The sequence below is a fragment of the Manis javanica genome, chromosome 7 (genome assembly GCF_040802235.1).
Source record: "Manis javanica isolate MJ-LG chromosome 7, MJ_LKY, whole genome shotgun sequence".
Lineage (NCBI taxonomy): Eukaryota > Metazoa > Chordata > Mammalia > Pholidota > Manidae > Manis > Manis javanica.
The window spans coordinates 2495096-2509275 of NC_133162.1; positions in this window are offsets into that span (position 1 = coordinate 2495096).

Here is a 14180-nt window from a genome sequence, read left to right on the forward strand (position 1 = left end):
CATAAAGGTCAAATACCCAGGAGTAAAAAGGAAATGCTGGAATCAATCATGGTGCCTCTGTAAGGTAAGATATTAAAAGACCATTAAAAGTGACATCAGAGAAGAATTTATAAATTTGTGAAAAATGCCTACGAGAAGATATTAAGAGAAAAAAATTACAGTACAAACCTGTCTACCCACCAGTATGGTAAAAAGTCACACGCCGACCTATGCAGGGGTCCAGGCCACCAGAAGAGCCAAGAAAAATACAAACGGTGGTGGCACCAGGGTGCAGGCGACCACGGAGCTGAGCTCTCTCACACACCTGCCCCGAGTCCCCGGGGAGGAGTGAGTGGACGCATGTTGCAGGGAGAAATTTTCAGTGTAAATTAAAATCACAAGCTGCGTACATTGCATTTCAAGTGCTCTCAACACAGCAACCCAAGTAGAAGCTGAGCACAAACACATACAAGGTCTGCCGGGCGTCGCCAGGAAGATGGGACAAGACAGAGGGAGGCTGGTCCTGCCGCAAGGCTACTGGAGCAGATGCACTTCGTCAGAGCCTCTGAAAGCCTGGGGTGTGGTCCAGGAGGGCAGCATGGAGGAGGAGCCTTTGTGCCAAGCTCTGAAGGAAAGGCATGAGGAGTGAGGGATGGAGGTACCCACAAAGGGAACGACGAAGTGCCCACAGAACAGAGGGCAGGCGTGGGGGAGCTCAAGGAACCCAGGGAGGACGGGGACAGGGGACAGGGGCTCTTTGCAGGGCACAGGAGCAGGGGTTAGTTTTGTGCAAGAACAGTGCTCGCATATCAGATCTCATGATCATGGGCAGACAGAGCGGCGTCCTCGGTGCTATGGTGCAAAGCCGTCAGGCTGCTGGATCTGCCCGGGAGAAACGCTTCCATCTACATCTGCCAATGGCTTCAAAGCAATAGTTGCGGGTCGGGTCACCTTTGGCATCCCAGGGATCCACCGCAGGAACACACAGGCAGCAGAGCACCCTTCCCTCCTGCGGGGAAACTGCACTGCACGTCCAGGCTGAGCGCCATCACGGCCAGCCTCAGGGATGGAGAGCGAGGAGCGGGTTTGGGGGCTGCAGCTACATTTCCTGGACAACCGAGCTAATCCCACAGTCACCAAGCTCCCACTATGTGCCAGGGCACTTATAAAATGATCCCAGGTAACAGTGACTTGTCTCCTAGGGCTGCCGTAACAGAGCACCATACACTGGGTGGCTTAAAGAGCGGGAAGTATTGCCTCCTGGTTCCGGAGTCCAGAGGTCTGAGATCAAGGTGTCAGCAGAGCTGGTCCTTTTAAGGGCCATGAGGGGAGGCTCTGTTCCGGGCACCTCCCTAGCTTGTAGCTGGCTATCTTTGGGTTCAGTTGGCATTCTCCCTGCACTCAGGTCTGTGTCCAGGCCCCCACCTGTGGGAAGGACACCAGTCATACTGGATCAGAGCCCACCCTGATGGCCTCATTCTAACTTGATTACCCCTGTAAAGATCCTATCTCCAAATGAGGTCACATTCACAGGTACTGAGGGTTGGGATACCAACATATGAATTTGGGGGGACATGACTGAGCCCACAGCCTAATAATAAAGCCACAAGGCACTGTCCCCATTTAACAGATCCAGAAAACCAAGGATCTGAGAGAGGTGTTGGGTGAGGAGAGGCCGGGCCTCATCTCGGGTGCTCACTCACGAGTTTCTCCTTTGTTGTTTCTGGGGATTAAAAGCTTAGACATGGAGAGATGCTGCCCACCCTGTAGCCCCTGAAAGGGCAGAGTAGAAACCCGGCCCCCTGGGGTTCTGCCCCATTCAGGGCGCAGCCGCGGTCCCGCCAGTGAGTGGCAGGCCTTCCCTCAGAACCCGGATGGCAGCTGCCGGCCTTGCGTGTGCTCAGTGCCCGAGGACCTGGGGCCCGGGGGTGACCTGGATGGACAGCCACTCCTCCCCATCCTCACCGATGACAGCAAACACCTCTGCCGCCCACAGAGGGCAACATGCTCAGCCAACCGTCCCCGGGGTCTCCATAGGGTGGCCTCTGTGGCTGACCCGCCCTCCAGCAGGAAGGACAGGGCTCTGGGAGGAAGGGTGGGGATGAGGGACAACAAACCGAGAGGCCGAGGCGTGAGCAAGGCCTCGGTCCTTCCGCACCCCCAAGGTGGGGTTTGGGGGTCCAGTGTGACCAGGCCCCTAGGGCAGTGGGTACGCAGGCCCCCTGGAGGCCCCACCCGCTCACCAAGGGCAGCCCTGGCCTGCTCGGCACCTCCTCCCTGCAGAGGGCACAGCCCGTCTGCACTGCAGCATCTCTGAGTGCCGGCACTCAGGACATAGGGGCTCAGAGGGTCGCCGGGAGGCACATTTTCCCATACAGGGGTCGCACTTGAGAAGCAGCCTCTGTCTGTGGCTTGGCGGAGTCCTCGGCGCACACGCTGTGCTCCCTCTGGCCAGAACTCGGCAACAGACAGGAGAGTTCCTTGCAAATTCAACCTGAACCCTCACCTTCCCTCGCTCACAGCCTCCCCTCCGCGCTCTTCTCAGGACCGAGAGATGTCGAGTCTTCCGGACCCATTCCCCGCCACCAGCTAGGCCAGCCATTCTCCATCCTCCTTGGCTCCCTCCTGCAGACCGAGTCTGGATTGAAGACGGCCTGTTGACCATCCAGTGTTTAGCTCTGCAGTGAGTCCCCACATCTTGGCGCCATTAGAGATCCTGCCACTGTGGTTCCGTGCTCCCCGCCTGGGCGCCGAGTCCCCAGTGAGCGAGGCCTGCACACCAAGACGGTGGGGGCACGTGGATACCCTCCCCTATCCGACGGGGAAGCACCCCTCCCTCCTCTTCATCCTGTCCTGCTCCCGTGCAAGGACTCAAGCACACCACAGTGGGTGTCCCACCCTGTCCCGGATTGGCAGAGGTTCGCAAGGAGATTTAAGGTAAGTGTTTAACTATGAACTTGACTACCACGCCACACACCAGCTGGATGACGGGAACCAAAATCTGACATGAGTACCCTTGAGTTCAGGCATCCTTTCCTGGGAATCTGTCCCAGGAAGATCATTAAACAACTGTGCAAAATATATATATATTCAATTCATATGGAAACCACCTAAACACCCGTGATTGCACGGTTAGTTACAGAAATGAGGATGTATTGCTCAGTGGGAACTAATGCAGCTGTTATTAAGAATGATCTAGACCAACACTCGTTCATGTGTGTTAACGATGCTACTGATAAAGACAGAAGATCACAACTCGTGCAACATCATGTTGTTTTTATGAAATCGTGTGTGCACATGTGCATGTGTGCACGGGAGGTGTGAACGTGTGTGTGCACGTGTGTGTGCACGCTTCTTACTCCTCCACCTCTCTATTCTTTACTATGTTTCATGGCTAAATACATAAGGGTACATTAGCTTCATGATCCAAAAAAGGAAATTTTCATTTGAAAAAATGTGCATATCCTTACTTTTCTGAACTAAAGCCATAACTAGGGGATGACATTATATTGGCAGACTGCTGTAATGGCTGATGGTATGAGTCAACTTGGCTGGGCTACGGTACTGAGATCATTTAAATGCCAATCTAGGTCTAGGTCACTGTGATGGTATTTGCTAGATGAAGTTAACATTCAAATCAGGATGAATACAGCAGACGAACCCCCATACAGTGGGTGGGCTGCATGTAATCAGTTGAGGGCCTTAGGAGGAAAAAGACCGGGGACCCTGGAGGAAGAGGAGATTCTGCCTCCAGACCCTTCAGACTGGAGCTGCAACACCTGCTGTCCCTAGGCCTCCAGCCAGAGGCCTGCCCTGCAGACTGGACTTGAGAGCTTCCACAGTCACATGACCCAATTCCTTAAAATAAATCAACCTCAATCTCTCTCTCTCTCTCTCATCTATACATCTTCTTGGGTCTGTGTCTCTGGAATACCCTGAATAACATAACTGCTTTTAATTTTGTTCAATCAATTTTGCTTTTTAGAGCAGTTTTAGGTTCACAGCCAAACTGAATGGCAGGTACAGATTCCCCTTGTCCCTACACATGTAGAGCCACCCCCACTATCAACATCCCCCCAAGACATTGGTTACAACTGATGAATCTGCAGTGACCATCACCATCACCCGGAGCCCACAGTTTACATCAGGGTCCCTCTCGGTGTTGTACTTTCTCTGAGTCTGGACAAGTGCATAATGTCGTGTCTCGGTTGTGTGTCCACCGTTACAGTATCATACAAAGTATTCCCTCTGCCTGAAAAATCCTCTGAGCTCCACTTATTCATCCCTCCCTCCTAAGCCCTGGCAATTACCGATCCTTTACTGTGGCCATAGTTTTGCGTTTTCCAGAATCTTGTATAGTTGGAATCATACAGTAAGTAGCTTTTTCAAATTGGCTTCTTTCACATAACAATACACATTTAAGGTTCCTCCGTGTCTTTTCACAGCTTAACAGCTCATTTCTCTTTGATGATGAATAATATTCCATTGTCTGACTGGGCCACAGTTTATCCATCCACCTACTCAAAATGTCTTTGTTGCTTCCAAGTTCTGGCAATTATGAATAAAGCTGCTATAAACATCCATGTGCAGGTTCTTTGTGGACACAAGTTTTTAACTCCTTTGAGTAAATACTAGGGAGTGCCTTTGCTGGATCCTGTGGAAAGAGTATTTTTAATTTTGTAAGTAAATGTGTCTTGGACCCTCATTTCCAATGTGGGAGGTGTTCCCCACACATCCAAGCAATTCTCCGCGGCACCAGCTGGGTGCACTACAATTCAGCTCCATTCTGACACTATCCACCCAGAACGAGCATCAAATCCCATAGGTCAAAGGCTCAGTTCCACAAGACAGCCCCTGCCCCACCTCAGACACCAAAGTCCGGGTTGTCACCTGTTCTTAAGACCCACCGGCTGTAGATGGGATGTTTCCACAACCCCCCTCCTTGGGTTCTGTGAATCTGCTAGAGTGGCTCACGGACTCAGGAGAACTGTGACGAGATCCCTGGTTCATTATAAAGGGATACATAGCCCTGGGGAGCAGGCAGACGGGCGAGAGGCACAGGGCGGAGTGTGGGGAGAGGGCAGGAGCTCCCGTGCGCATTTGTTCACCAACCAGGAAGCTCCACAGACCCCGGCCTCTTGGGGTTCCGTGGAGGCTTCCTCACGCAGGCATGACTGGCCACTGATGACGGCGTCAACTTCCAGCCGCTCTGCCCCTGGAAGTCAGCGGGGTGGGAGTGAGAGTTCCAGCCCTCTGACCCATGGCTGTTCTCCTGGCAACCAGCCCCCATCCTTCCAAAGTCACCTCATTAACATAACAAAAAGCTCCTTTATGTTTCTCATGACTTAGGAAATTCCAAGGGTTTTAGGAGCTCTGTGCAGAAATGGAGACCAAAACCAAATATGTATTCTCTTATTATAAACTAAGTATCACAGTAAGAAACCGCCAAACCTCTTCCAGAGCGGCAGCACCATCTGCTTTCCTGCCAGCGATAAATGAGCATCCCTGTTGCTCCACAGCCTCACCAGCCTTTGATGCTGTCAGTGTTCTGGATTTGAGCCATTCTAGTAAGTCTGCAGCGGTATCTCCTTTCGATTTACTTTTTATTTTTCCACGCAAATTACAAGGTAGAATGTGTCTTGTGGGTCCCACCCCACAGGGGGAGTACCGTGGCCCATAAAGTCTGCGTCACTTGCCTAAGGACCCAGCCAGCTGGAAGCAAAGCCAGGACCAGCCTCCCTGACAGTCAGGCCAGCGACTTGTCTCCAGAGACTTCCCCAGAGCCCAGAGCTGGGTGCCTGAGGATGAGGCACAGGCATGAAAAGAGAGAGGACTAGTACTCCCCAGACCTGGCCAGGGCTCACTGACAGAGGCCGGCGAGGGTGCACACAATGGGTACTTCCCGGCAGGGTCTAGCCCTCAGGCTGACGCCCTTTCCCCCCGGGGGTTCCTGCCTGATCCTGCTCGGGCTCCAGCTTCAGCCTCTTCCTGAGTTTGCCATTGGGCTTAAGGACCCCACAAGTGAGGGGAGCCCCCGCCGCTGTCCTTGCCAGTAACACCCATCCCAGAGGTGTGACAGCACGGGGGGTTCCCATTCTCGGCCCCCCAGCTCAGGCCCAAGGCCCTCACGGAGCTCCCAACCTCTTCCCCGCACTTCTGCAGAGCCCGGGCTGTTGCGGATTGACCGGTAGGAAGGGCTCGGAGTAGGGTCACCAGATAACACTTAGGACGCCCACTTGAATTTGAATTTTAGGAGACCAACGATATTTTAGTGTAGGTACACCCCATGCAAATACTGGTTCCTTGATTTCTATTCACTAAATCTGCAACTCTGCCCTGGAGATCACTCAACCCACAGCTCCTGCCTGGGGTCCTCAGCTCCCAAAAGGAAAAACAGGGCCTTTCAGAACTGCAGAAAGTCTACGGCATTCCTTGGGGGCAGGAACCCCCAAACCCCTCAACTATACCTCACTGACTGGTGTCCTGGTAGTCAGACAGGCTGGGGCTGGCGGCCAGAGGGGTCTCTGATCAGTGTGTAGTGGGGGACATAATCACCTGGTAGATGGGTATGTGTGTGTGTGTCCGCACAGGAGGTGCCTTTAAAACTACGTGGAATGTAAATTACATGAAACAGATAACACATAGGTTCTTTCTTACGAAAAGACCAGAGACCCTCCATTTCACAGCTGGGGAACCAAAATCCACACAGTGATTCTCCTTGAGAAGGTCTGTGACTGCGTCAGGGTCTCTGCATCCATTTCTTTGGGACCCAAACCCGTTTTCCCCACGCCCCTCAGAGCCCCGTGGCCGGGAGCGCCACGCCAGCCCCACCACTTGCCGAGGGGAGGGCACTTCACACCTCAGCTGGCCTGCTGCCCTGCAGAAACCATCTCTCCTACCCCTGGTCGGGCGGGCCCAGCCCACAGCACAGCTGCCTGGGAGGGCAATAAAGGTTCTGGCAGCAAATTCTAGAAGCAGAGACCAAATCACTTCTTAGCAAGGTTTTCAGAAACCCCACTGCAAAGATCCATCTGCTGAGGTCAGCGAAGCTGGGCAGGCTCACCGCCCACTACCGGCCCTGGCCCATGACCAGTGGACCCCATCCCTCACCAGGGTCTGCAGGGACTGTGGGTCGTGAAGGAGCAGCCCTACCACCACGGCCTCAGGCCGGGGACGGCAACCTGGTGGGCAAGCAGGTACAAGGGGAGCTGTCGGCCCGGGGCGGCGTGGCCACTGTGTCCCTGTGCCTGGAGGATGGGTGCTGGGAGGCAGCACTGGGACGGGGCTGCCTGAGCCCTGGAGCTCTGCGCTCCTGAGCCTGGGGGCCAGAGTCCTGCAGGCCCTGCCTGCCGAGGGGGACACACTCCCTCGGTCCACGCAGCTCCGCCTTTTGTGGGTACTTCCTAGGCCATGCGGCTCCACACTCCTATTGTACGCAGACCTCTATGAGAGAACAAGCCGACCCGGGTACCTGGGAGGCTGATTCTGCCCCCCGCCCCTACCCCAGGCGGGGAAGCTAAGCGCCAGTGGGCGTGAGGAAGGCCGCAAAGGACCCCGGCCTCGCCCAGTCTTGGAGCCTGGTTAAGGCCTCAGCCGGCACAATTGCCAAACAGCACCAGACCACTGCCAGTGAAAGCAGAGGCTCTCTCACCGCTCGGGCAAATGTCCTCTGGCGGGCAAGTGGCTGTGAGCCCCTTAGCCTAAAATGACAACTCGGGGAATGGGAGCTTCCACTGGACGCTGCTCAAAACAACAGGCCCGAAGTGGAGTTGCCGTGCTGAGCTGAAGTCACCAGAACAAGACGTCACTTCATTACAGTCCCGGCTCCCCCCGAGATGGGACCTTAAACCAGCCCACCAGGGGGTGCCAGGCAGCGCCAGGGCTGTGGGCACTGACAGGCCCTCCCCTGAAGGAAGTGGCCCGCGTACCCACCCACCTCTCTGCCTCGTCCTGCCCCCCCTGCCTGTGCAAGGGTGTCACGTTGTGCAGCCCCTTGGACCTCCTCCCATGGGCCAGGAAGGCTGCTGCCTGGCTTGAATAACTTTTTTGCTCAAATAAACTCAAAACATTTCATGTGCCTCAGTTTATCTTTTCTCAGAACAGTTTCTATTTGGGAAGTTGAAGTCCCGGAGGCGGGCACACAACACCAGAGTGTATTCAGTGCCACTGAACTGGGCACAAAGATGGTTAAGATAGGAAACGCTGTGTTATGTATATTTTGCCACAATTAAAAAATGAACAAAAAGATAACTTACTCTAAATCTTGGATCCCAGGACCAGTGACATGAGGTCAGCTCTGACTCAAGCACCCATAAAACGCCAGGAGAACACCAGCTGGGGAGCCAGAAAACTTCGGGTACCCAGGATCGCCGAGGACGGAGAAACGCACTGCCTCTGAGACGCATGACAAGCCACACAACCTAAGATTCACTCTTAAAACTAACGAGGCTGAGGGGAAAGGTTGCATTCCCATAAAATACAGTAGGGCCATTTGACCAACGGTAAAAATGGGCTTGACTGGCAGGTGCCCACAGCCCCAATACAGACGCCATCGAGCCAACAACAAGCGCCCAGCATGATGCCCTTTGCTGGACTTAGTGCCTGCAGAGCCGGCGTTTGTGTGTGACGGGCAGCAGCTCACTGGGTTTATGTCTTCATAACCCTCCACTATTACACCTTGAGAAAAGCAAGTAGGAGAAAAGGTGAGACTTACCACAGTGCACGTCAGACAGATGTGCAGCCGTGATGTGGGCCGGGAGCTGGAGCAGGCTGGCTCTGCATGACAGAAAGAGCCCTGAGACCAATGCCAGGGACCATAAAATGGGGATGTTTCCCTGAAAACTACAACAGGCCAGAGGCTCAGGGATGAGCTGAGATTTGAATTCAGAGGATTAACAAAAACAAGTATCAAGTAGTTGAAATGAAACAGTCACAATTTTTAAAAATAAGATGCAATAGAATATATTATTCAAAATAATTCAGAAATAAGAGCCCCATAATCCTGACATGAGACTGGCCTTGGCCAATGGAAACCAGTGGACATGACCCTGTCAGGTTTCTACAGTCCAGGCTCTTGTCACGACCAGGAAAAGAGCAGAACTTGGGGCCACTGGTCCCCAAATGATAGACCCATGGGGCACAGCCACGCCCAGCTGGCAGCCAGGTACCTCCCATGCACCCCCTCTGGGACCACACCCTTTCAGGGGAAATAAGAGCAGACGTGGTTTGCAGTGGCGTTTCGCAACATTACTGTGCTAATAGCTGATGGGCACATGGATGCTGGGGCTGAACTGTGTCCCCCAAGTTTCAGGTGTTGAAGCCTGAACCCCAGGCACCTTAGAACATGAGTATTTGTAGGCAGGCCTGTAAAGTGGTAACAAAGGAAAAATGAGGTGGTTGGGGTGGGCCCTAAGCCAGTCCAACTGGTATCCTTGTTAGAGATCTGGACACAGAGACAGCAGAGATGCCTCATGCAGAGGACAGGCCAGGTGAGAACACAGTGAGAAGGTGCCATCCGCAGCCGAGACAGGCAGCAGGGCACCCAACCTGCCCACACCTCAGTCTCGGGCCTCTGCCTCCAGGAAGCCTTCCTGCCTCCTTTGAGCAAACAGATGACTGCTGCTTCGCCACCCTGCCTGCATCCTGCTTTGACAGCTCAGCAAACTGATGCAGCGGGCTGGTGCCACCTCCTGTCCTCTGTCATTTGTCGAGTTTCCCAAGCTCCTCTGAGGTTCCCACGCATTGTCTGAGAGGAAGGAGCAAACCTCCAAGCTCAGCCACAGCTCCAAGCCTCAGGACAAGGAGTCCTGTGCCCTGAGCACCTGGTGACGTATGGTGCTTGGGGAAGACAAAGCTCCCGTGAGGTACCTGCGCCCGCCCCGAGGCTCTACAGGTGCCCTCGGCAGCCAGTCTGCCTCCGGGGCCCACCCCCAGCACCTCGCATCTGGAGACCTCGTGGGGGGGCCAGCAGATGAGGGTGGGGCTCCTTCGGGGCTACTATGTGGCAGGGGCTCGTGGACACTGCCTCTGCTGCCATTACCTCCCAACCCCATGCAAAGGCCGCTGGGCAGGGACACTCTGCCCCCTGGTAGCTCACCCAGGGGAGTGAAGGGAGAGGGACATCCATGTGGCAAAGCCACTGTCCCATGGCTGGACACCCTGGGCCACCGGCATGTGGGGGACTTCTCACTCCTCCCAGACGCCAGCCTGCTTGGCGGGGGACTCTGGAAAGCAGGCCTGCAGTGAGAGCTGACCAGCAGGGCTGGCCGCCTCACACGTGGTGCAGGGCCGGGCCGCCCTGGCTAATGCATGACGTTCCCCACGAGGCAGTGGGGCTGCGGCCGTCGGGGTGGCACCATCCTTTTCTCATAAGCTCTGCTGATGGCCTTCTATTATTGCTTTTAGAGGAAAGATTTAGGATAGCAGAAAATACTATGAAAAAAGGATATTAGGCTTAGATTGACCATAACAAAATTATTATAAGAGCTGAGAGCTCTAGTTTATACTGTATCATTAAGCACACATTTTCCCAACGCACTGCTCAGTAGACCAGCAAAGCAAGTGTTCATTGCAGATTTCAATCTCAGTGAGCAATAAACTCAGTGTTCTGCATAAATAGATTGCCCAGAATCTGTTTATTGTGATTTCCACATAGATGAGATGGGAAGAGTGTCAGCAGAGGTTCCTCCTTCTCAGGGCGGTGCGAGCAGCAGAGAAGTAAATCATATCCGTTTAAGTGAGCGCAGGGGCACAGGTGGAGGGGAAGGCAGTAAGTGGAATTTCATACCATAAAGGCTGGGAAGCCACCCTCCGTGTTTTCAATTGTATATAAGGATGTCTAGTCTTCCCTATAATCTGCCCCAGAGGCCTGCCAGATTGCAAGTGTGGCACCCTAAGCAGTGATGCCTGGCTGAGCATCAGACCACTTTGTCCCAGGAGGCAGATGCTGCTGGTGTGGACGCTCCAGGCCCAGGTGCAGAGGGGAGGAATCAGGCCTTGGGCCTTCCTCTCTCCAACCCTTGCAGCCCCTTCTCCATGTCACCCCCAGGGCCTCCGGAGATCAGACCTGTGCTGGGGCCTCAGGCAGTTCACAGCCCCGCCCATGGCCAAGCCGCCCTTGGCACCTCTCGGCATGGGTGGTGCATTTCCCAGCACCCGAGGCTCTTTCCTTCCTGGCACAGGCAGACGCACAAGCTTCGGGGCTCTAACAAAATGCTGCAAACGTGGAGGCTCAAGGCTACTCGGATTTGCACTTCGACAGTTCTGGAGGCCAGAGTCCTAAACAGGAGCTGCAGCCAGGGCTGTGTTCCTCGGGAGGCTTCCAGGCAAATCCGTGGCTCTACGAGAAGGGGAGAACCCCTCTTCCAGCCTCTTGAGGCCTCCTGCATCCCTGGCTCTTCCTCATGACCCGACCTCGGTTTGCCCCCAGACTCACCCTCCCGCTGCCCTCCAATAAGGACCCGTGTGACGATGCTGTGCCCACCCACATGACCCGTGATCATCTCATCGTCGGGGGGACTCGCTCTGCAAGTCCCCTGTGCCAGGCAGGGCCATGCACGGTCACATGGGCACAGGCTAGGGGAACGGGGGTGGGCATGCTTAGGGCTGCCGTCAGGTGAACGCAGTGAGCTCTGGTTTTCCCTGTGATTCTGCCATACAGGATGGTTTATGAATATTCTTGCATATTTCTCAAATCACAAATTTTGACTCTCAATATAGTGTCTGTGTGCTCAGCAGGGAGCCTGTCTCAGGGGGTGGGAGTAGTGGGAGGGCAGACAACCCGGGGGCAGTGTCCCCCACAGAGGCACCCCAGTCTCGGCGTGACCTGGTGGTGCAGGCAGGCAGCAGGGAAGAAAGATCAGCTGGAGGGGGCCCTGCAACCCTGTCCAGGAGGTTCATGAATATTCATGAGGGTGATACGAATATTTATGAGGGCAAGCACCCAAGAGCCTCCTCAGCTATTTGAGGACCCAGAAAATGTGGACCCTCTGCTGGTCTCAGGCCTGCGCTCATCAGGCACATTTTCCTAACAACCACCCGTCACCACTCTGCTTTAGGTTTCCCTGAAACCAAACCAGGACATCCATGTGAGATTCTCAAGCAGAGCCTGGGGAGGGGTCCAGAGCCCCCTCCCAACCTTGGTAAGGAGTAACACAGTGGGCAGCTACATTGTAGGAGCTCTGTTAGTTGCAGGAAATAGGGCCTGCAACTCAAAACGGCTTGAGCAAAAGAAAAAGTACCAGTGCACATACTGGATAATTCAGGGCTCAGTGGCTTCAGGCACAGCTGGATCCAGGAGCTTGAGCGATGTCATCAGGAATTCCTGTGCTCCTCCTTTGCTTTCAACAGTGCTGTCCAGGCCCACCTGTGCTTGCGTGGCTGTCAGTGATTCCACATGCCCCACTGGCCTCTCCTAGTCCCCGTGCTGGTGTTGCCTCCATTCTCAGGCAGGCTCTCCCCTCGTGGTGCCAGAATGGCTGCAGCGCTGCAGCATCTGTACTTGAAGGTTTGATTCTATGAGAAGGGGAGAACCCCTCCTCCAGTAGCTCAAATGAAGTGTCAGAATTCAGACCCATGGGCTGATCGCCATGACCTTTCCCAGGCACGTGGGGCCAGCTACATGGGCTGGGGACTGGGAAGGGATCCTTCTCCCAAAGAAAAATGATGGACTGCATGCAGGGCAGCAATGATTCCAACTGCCCACCTTGACCAGGAACTTGCCACAAGGGAGAGAGGAGTCCAGCCTGAGCCCCCTCTGACAGTCACAGATCCACGGGGAAGGGGACCTCAGACAGTGACACTGGCCTCATGACCCCAGCTGTGGCAGCGAGCTGTGCCTACCTGGTTCCTTGAGCAGGAGCTCTGAAAATACTGCAGCAGCAAGGCCGACGCCGGGCAGACACCCAGAGCCCTAAACGCAGGGACACCCTACCCGCTTGCGGACAGGCAGTGAAAGTCAGAAAAGCAGGGACTACAGCCATAGGCACCACCAAAAAGGCCAGCCCGGGGGCTGCAGCCCATCAGGGCACAGAGTGGCCAGTGCAGAAAGGCGAGCAAGGTCGGCAGGAGCAGTCACTGCAGAGGGCACAGGGTCGCCAGGACCACACCGAGCTGGTGGCACCTGGAGAAGGGAGGGGTGTTAGCCTCCTGGAGCTGCTGTGACCCGTGAGCACACGGGCACTTGGACTCATTCTCCGTCAGCTCTGGGGCCAGAGTCCCCGCAGGGTACTGCAGGGCTGAGGCCCCGGGAACCTTGGCAGTCCTTCCCACCTCATCCAGCTCCCAGGGCCCCCAGGCGCCCCTTGGCTTGTGACTGCATCACCCTAGTGTCCGTCTGTCTCCTCTGGCTTCTCCCTGTGTCTCTGTGTGTCCTCTCCATTTCCACCTCTCCTAAGGACACCCTGCTCTGGGCTTAGGGCCGCCCTAAGCCAGGACGATCTCTTCCTGACATCTGTAGCCTAATTTCACCTGCAAAGACCCTATTTCCAAATGTGGTCACATGCACCAGCCCAGAGGTTAAGACCTGGACATATATTTGGGGGACCCTTCACCCCACTACGGTGAGATCACCATCACTTTCATCACTTTCAAAATCGTCTCCATCTTCCCAGCAGTGCTTCCCACGTGCAGCTGGGAAAGAAAGCCAGGCCCCCAGTGAGCCTTCCTAGTCCATGTTCAGACCGGGAGCGTGGTCGGGAGGCGGGGGGGCCCGTGGGAACCAGCTTGGCGGCGGGGGGCCGTCCTGCCTGCACTGGACATTCTCTGAAACCTGATGCTCCATGAAAATGACAACCTGCTCCCAACTGTACCGAACCCTTCAGCTCCGTCTGCCTCTCACGCTCCCAGGAATGAGCTTGGTCTTCATAGCAACCCGTAAAGTGCAGACAATCGCGGGGTCGTGGAGACCCTCACTCCTTGCGATGTAGCATCCTGGTGAGCAGTGACATCAGCACAGATGGGTCGCAGCCGAGAAGAAGGCCCGCAGCACATCCGGCCACTCTGCTCCACGGTCCCGGCGAGGGTGAGGGGAGAGGGCAGATCCTCCCCGCAAGTCCTGCATCGTCAGATGAAATATTCTTTGTGAGATCAAATGAAAGTCAGAACTAGACAGACTGACTAGCAATTGACTTTCTTAAATGGAGCACAGATGATCTCTAAAAATATTTCATCTGAACAAGAAATTTGTTCTCCCATGAAGAAAA